Raw genomic sequence first — 7,500 nt, forward strand, 5'->3', positions numbered from 1 at the left:
TGCTGAGGACAGTTTCGGTGCCATATTTAGGACGAAGGATTCTATTAGTCAGCTTCCAAGGGTCATTGCCATTGCAGTCTTTTACCCATTTTTTCCATGTATCTGTCTTTGCTCTCGTAATTTCCTTGTTATATTTATTTTTGGTGCTTCTGTAGGTTGCCTTTGCTACCAGTATTTCTGTCTCACGATTTGCACGCCGTGCATTCTGGAGCCGGTGTCGAGCTGCAATTGTGTCCTGCCGCATTTTTGTCAGTGTTTCATTCCACCAAGGTACAGCATTTTTCAGCAGTGTTTTTCTTCTCATTGCCTTCTTGCAGCTCTCTAGTATTGCTGTCTGTAGGAGGTCTACTTTATGATTTACATTTGTTCCTGCTGTGTCTCGCCAGTTCTCCACTCTGGTGGTCAGCTGGCGGTCAAAAACTTGCCATTTTGCAAAGGTGGTGTTGTATCTAAGTAGCTCTTCTGTGACCCTCTCCCTCTGTTGTTTTGAGATCTCAAACGTGATTGCCCTGTGGTCACTTGAGGTCCATTCCTCTTGAATCGTCCATCTAGAGACCATCCTTGACATGTTTGCTGAGCAAAGTGTTACGTCGATGTTATTTTCCCCAGCTGGCCCACTGAAAGTTGTTAGTGGTGAATCTCGATTTAATACAGTTAAGCCATGTTGGAAGATGAGATCCTCTAGTTTTCTTCCTGCTTCATCTGTGTCCCGGCTGTGCCATAGTGGTGACATGGCATTCGCATCCATTGCAATTATGATGGCCTTTCCATGTATTTCGCGGATGATGGTATCCAGTCGATGTAAATATTCGTCAATTGGGGTATGGAACTGGCAGTACAGGCTTATTATGTATATTTCTCCAAAGTCGCCAGTTACTGCAGCTACAGCGGTATGAGCATCACAAAGGGAGGTTATCTGCAGAATGGTCAAATTTGTGTTTCGTATTCCTATCGCTGCTTTCGGTACTCCATGGTTGCTGCTGTATACTAGGCGGAAACCTGCAGGATATCCTCTAATTTTATTGTCCGTTACATAGGGCTCTTGGATAAGAACAATATCAAGGTTTTCCTCTTCCATCTTAAGTGATGCTTGACTAGGCACTACTTTGGATCTCTGCCCATTTATTTGGAGAATCTTGAGGGTGCTGGACTTTGTGTTCACCTCATCTAACTGTCGACCTGGGGACTGTGGCGTAGAAGTGTTACTGGCCATATTCAGTTCTTAGTTCTTCTTTCGCCATGAATCTGACATATTCCGGGCAGTTTTTGTCCATTATTGAGTGGTCATGTGGTTTCTTCCAGTGCTTACAGTTTGCACACTGTGGTGCCTTGTTCTTATTACTGCATTCCTTAATGCTATGTCCTGGTGCTGCGCAGTGCCCACAGATTGTTTCAGCACTTCTGCAAGTTTGTGTTGTGTGCCCAAAACCATGGCATTTGTAGCACCTGGTCGCCTTGCTAAATTTCTGTAGCCGGTGAGAGGTACAGTTTATGTATGCTCGTCCTTGTGCCATCAGGTGATGCCAGAACTTTGCTTCCATTTCCAGGACGACGTTTACGGTATCTGTGTTCCTTGGACCTGTTTTAAATAGTGCTCTTATTCCTGTCTCAGCACCCTCCTTTGTGCCGCCTATTGAAGAAAGATTCCTTGTGTAGAGCTCCGTTACCAGTTCTTCGTCGCTGATTTGTCTTGGAACATCAAACAGGATCACCCTTGGGTTTTTCTTCCTGGGGTCAGTTACTGTGATCCCTGAGTCGCCTATTTCCCTACAGTTCTTTATTTTCTCTGCTTCAGCGTCATTTGGCACCTCTAAGATGACACCACTATCCTTCAGTGTCCTACATTTGGTGATCTTGACGTCCTTCAGTGTTCCTTTTACAATGTCTTTTATGGTGTCTTGTAGCTCTTTCTCTGGCTGTTTTCCATCTGCTGGTCTAAAGACAAGGACTTTTGGGGTCTGGTTTGGCGTAGATTTTCTATCTGTTTTGGCTTTGCTTGCGCTGACTGCAGTGGCATAGCTCACAGGTGGTTGTTCCGTTGCTGGGGGAGATTCCTTCAGACATTTCAGCTCTGTTTTCAGCTGCGCTATTTCCATCTCGTATTTCCTTAGGATCTGTTCATAGGCAGCCATTTTCCCTAACAAGAATTTCTTTTGAACGTTGTTTATCCTGTTGTTTTCATTGAACATGTATGCTTCTAGCTCTTCCCTCATTTCTACCATTGTTTGCAAATCACCTGTCTTTGACTTTTCGGCTATTTCGGTTGTCGTGGCTGTAACCTGTGTGCTTTTCCTAACACTACTTTCTAGATCTGCGTCCTTATTTTGCCCCATCTTGGGGCTGGCCGCCTTTCTGACGCCAAGCTAGTTCGGTGCGTTGGCAGCGGCTGCCGTGCGCTGCGCGACGAGCAGCTGCCGCGCTGGGGACGAGCCTAGGCGCGCGGCCTTGGAGCAGGTATGCACTGGCCCGCTGGGGACGAGCCTCCCGCGCCCTGGACAGCTGTGGCACGCGACCGCTTTCGCTGTTGCAGACAGCCTTCAAGTATTTCTATCGCTACCTTACTTCTGCTGTGCGCCACTGCTCCGCAATTCGCGGTTATTTTTAATCCCGCATTCTGATATTGGTTTCAGCTGGGCAGTGGAAGGCGTCGCTTCTAGTATGGAGCGTGCGGGAGTTTATCCTGAACGGTGCGTGGCCGCACGCACGATGTTACAATAACAATTATATTTCTTAGACTACTTATCCTACAGCTGAACTGTAAACATATTTGGAAAGCGCATGAGTTGCACTACAAAACCCTATAGCTACAAAGTTTTCAACAAAGGCGGGGACCGCAGATTACTCACTTTTGTAAACTTTATCAGCTATATCTCTTATGCTATGCACTCCACACCAAAGCCAAAAGCATATTTGTACGGCGGATGACACACACACTACAGGAACCTACACACTATAGAGTTTACTTAACTAGGGTGATGGTGGGAGACCGACGGTTTTGACACCGCGCTGAGTTTCTACAGTAATGCGCGTTGGCGCACGCCAGACTTCACAATGACAGTTTTGTTTCTTAAACTACCCATCACACAGAAAATTTCAAGCCTATTCGAAAAGAGCATAAAGCACACTACAAGGAACTATTCACTACAGAATTTGTCTAACTAATGTGGGGGCTGCAGAGCGCCGGATTTGTTACCGCGTGAGAGATTTTAGCGGGCGGCGCGTCAGCGCACGCACAACTTTACATTGACAGTTATATTTCTTAAGTTATCCGTCACACGACCATGCTAGAAGCATATTCAGTGAGAGAATAGAGCATACTAAAGGAACCTACGCACTAGAGAATTTTACTAGCTAAGCTGGGGGCTGCAAGCCGACGGTTTTGTCACCACGCTGGATTTTCTACAGAGCGGGCGTCGGCACGCCTTTACATTGACAGGTATATCTCTAAAATTATCAATCACACAAGAAAATTAAAAGCATATTCGGAATTAGCACAGAGTACACTACAAGAAGCTATTCTCTACAGAATTTTCCTAACTAATGTGGGGGCTGCAGAGCGCCGGATTTGTTACCGCGTGAGAGATTTTAGCGGGCGGCGCGTCAGCGCACGCACAACTTTACATTGACAGTTATATTTCTTAAGTTATCCGTCACACGACCATACTAGAAGCATATTCAGTGAGAGAATAGAGCATACTAAAGGAACCTACGCACTAGAGAATTTTACTAGCTAAGGTGAGGGCCGCAAGCCGACGGTTTTGTCACCACGCTGGATTTTCTACAAGGCGGGCGTCGGCACGCCTTTACATTGACAGGTATATCTCTAAAACTATCAATCACACAAGAAAATTAAAAGCATATTCGGAATTAGCACAGAGTGCACTACAAGAAGCTATTTTCTACAGAATTTTCCTAACTAATATAAGACTGCAGAACACCGGCTTCGGCGCAGCGTAATAGTGAAAGGGAACAGTGCGTCGGCCCACGCACGGCCTCACTTTGACAGTTTTATTTCTTCAATTATCTGTCAAACAACAAACCTACAAGCATATTCAGAAAAAGAATATAGCAAACTAAAGGACGCTATGCACTGAAGATTTTTTGCTAACTGCAATGAGGGTTGCAGACCGATGGTTTTGTCACCACGCTGGAGTTTCTACAGGGTGGGGCGTCGGTGCCTGCATGACTTTACATTGACAGTTTTATTTCTTAAACTATACATCACACAAGAACACTGAAAGCACTCTCGAAAAGAGCATAGAGTACACTACAAGATACTATTCAATACAGAATTTTCTAATTAATTTGGGAACTGCAGAATGTCAGTTTTGTCGCCGCGTGGGAATTTCTATGGAACGGCGCATCGGCGCATGCACGACTTTACATTGACAGTTCTATTTCTTAAATTATTCATCACACAACAAAAACAAAATCATTTTCAGAAAGAAAATACAGTATACTAAAGGAACCTATACACTACAGACGTTTGCCAACTAGGTGTAGACTGCAGGGTGCCCGATTTGCCACCGCGCGGGAAATTCTGCAGAAATGCACGTCAGCAGACGCATCACTTCATCTCAGTGGTTTTATTTGTAAAATTACGCATTATAAAATAGAACAGAAAACATACTAGGGAAGGGGAAAGACCAGACTACGAGAACTATGCTCTACAGGATTTTCCTCACAGAGTGGGGGCTGCAAATCTCCTGCTTACACCGCGCAAGTGATTCTACAGAACACGTGCGAGTGGGAACGCACGACGTTGCATTAGCAGTTATATTTCTTCAACTGTGCGTCACACAACTAGACTACAAACATGTTCTGAAAGGACGAGGTCTACGCTTCCACTTTATCGGTTTAAATTAATTGTACCTAAGTCAGTTTATCAGTGCAGTGAATCTGAGAGCCACTGCGCAAGAAATTTGAAAGACGCGCTGACAGGCACAAAATTAACAGAAAACTGGCAATGCCACTTACTTACTGTGACGGTCTCTTCCACAGTTTCTCAGCAACAACTCCAGCGTCCAGTAGTGTAGTTCCATTCACGGTGAGGCATTTGTATTATACATATTTAGGCAAACCCTTTCTCTATGACACTGAAGTACATAACGCGATGGATGTATTTCACACTCCGTTACTATTTGAGCAAATGGAATCAAACTTCACTGTACCGCTTTTCGTAGTAATTTACAGAGTTGATTAACTTTTCAAGGTATCGAAGGATTTTTACGTACTTAAAACATTGTGTGAACACTTACACGATTCGCGCATTGCAGCTGGAAATGCGTTTTTCACAAAAACTGACTTTGCATAAAAACGACTTGCCGTATTACGATAAGATTTACACAGAAAGCGTAATATGTATAGGCGCTGCTGAGAGCGAAATTTCACCGCAGTTGCAGCAGAATTGTCTAATTAGACGGTGAAAATGTGGTATCGCACTCGCGCGGTCAGCGCTGCAGGCGTAGCGGCAAGCACAGGCAGGAACTGCTCCCGGGCGCGGCACAAAGCGTTTTCACTAAACTTGCCGCAAGTATTTTCCTACTACTCGTACGAACTTCAAATTCACGCACATTAGGTACGAACACTCACGGACGCACTACGCCAAATTTCATAAAGATCGGAGCACATTTTCCCGGTAAACACGACTAAGACGCAGGACCCGAAACGCGCACGTGCGTCCACTGCGAGGGACAGCGGGAATCTCGTTAATCCATTCATGCGCGTCACTAATTAGATGACGAGGCATTTGGCTACTCAACAGCCGTCTTTATTCAACAAGTGAATAACACATATATATACATATTGTATGTGGCAGGTGTATCACGCCATGTCCACCACCGAGGTGGGGACTTACAGGGCGTTACCACAATAAAAAGGTGTTAAAACTAACATACAAATATACATATATATACGTGCGGAAAAGAAACAACATACACAAATTAAAGACATAGAGAAGGAAGAACAAAGACGGTTTATTCCTCCTGTGGATAGGCCCCAGGAGTCAAGGCGAAGAAAATAACCAGCAGCCTAGCCGACGCCGACACGCTGCTTCGGGCTAGGAGCCGTCATACGCTCGAAAATCTTGTAACTTTTGCAGCAACTCTGTAGTGTTCTGGTGCTCAGCACCGCCAGTTCTCGGGGTCGGAAGCCTAAGGCGGCGAGATCCCTCGCCGACGCTGGAGACCATACACCCCTCCAGTTCAACGTCGCGGTGGACACAATCACCTCCTCAACGTCACGGTGCAGGTTGGAGATGGCACGCCGGATGGACGGCGTGTCGTAGTAGGCCGCCTTCTGGGAGTGACACCAGTCGAGCCGGAGGTGGTCTCCGACTATCTGGGCGTCGACCACGCGGGCGATGCCGTCTTTGACCGCCACCACGTCAGGCTTGCGGATGCCCTCAGGTGTTCGGAGGTGGGGCTCCACAGAGACATTGAAGCCCCTCTGCGCGAGTCCACGGGCGACATAACGCACTACAGCGTCATGGCGCTTGACCCGGGACCCGTGCGTCCTAAAGCAAGCCTGAAGTACGTGGTTGGCGGTCTCCACGGCCTGGCACCCCGCGCGGCATCTGGTGTCCGCCTCCCGCCCGCGACTGCGCCGTGCCTTCGTAGGGAAGGCGTTGATGCGGGCGCGGAGGGCGTCGATGTATTCACGCCCAGATAGCAGGCGACTGGTGTCGGCGACCCACTGATGTTGGCCACTGACGGCGGCAGAAGATGAGAGCGCCGCACCGTCAATGGCGATGTGTAGGCGCGCCGCCCACATTTCCCCAACCTGCGTTGACGATTTGAGGAGGTGGCCCTCCCACATTAGGTGGCGCTCCAGCACCTCGATCTCACGCTGCACCTCATCCATGCCTGCACCGTCGCAGGCTGGCCCTAAGAGAGTCATAGTTACTCCCGCCGTTTACCCGCGCTTGCTTGAATTTCTTCACGTTGACATTCAGAGCACTGGGCAGAAATCACATTGCGTCAACACCCGCTAGGGCCATCGCAATGCTTTGTTTTAATTAGACAGTCGGATTCCCCCAGTCCGTGCCAGTTCTGAGTTGATCGTTGAATGGCGGCCGAAGAGAATCCGCGCACCCGCGCGCCCCCGGAGGAGCACGCTAAGGCGGACGCGGCCTCGCAGCAAGGAAGATCCGTGGGAGGCCAAGGCACGGGACCGAGCTCGGATCCTGCACGCAGGTTGAAGCACCGGGGCGCGAACGCCGCGCAGGCGCGCGCATCCTGCACCGCCGGCCAGCACGAGGCCAACCAACGGCGAGAGCAGACCACGCCCGCGCTAAACGCCCGCACTTACCGGCACCCCTACGGCACTCACCTCGCCCAGGCCCGGCACGTTAGCGCTGACCCACTTCCCGACCAAGCCCGACACGCCCCGATCCTCAGAGCCAATCCTTATCCCGAAGTTACGGATCCAATTTGCCGACTTCCCTTACCTACATTATTCTATCGACTAGAGGCTCTTCACCTTGGAGACCTGCTGCGGATA

At 48.3% G+C, this 7,500-nt stretch overlaps 1 pseudogene; it reads right to left on the reverse strand.

Moving 5' to 3' along the window:
- Positions 1-5,673: 5,673 nt before the first annotated feature.
- Positions 5,674-7,500, reverse strand: part of LOC124621149 — a 4,094-nt pseudogene continuing 2,267 nt past the window's right edge.

Source organism: Schistocerca americana, chromosome 6, assembly GCF_021461395.2.
Source record: "Schistocerca americana isolate TAMUIC-IGC-003095 chromosome 6, iqSchAmer2.1, whole genome shotgun sequence".
NCBI classification, from domain to species: domain Eukaryota; kingdom Metazoa; phylum Arthropoda; class Insecta; order Orthoptera; family Acrididae; genus Schistocerca; species Schistocerca americana.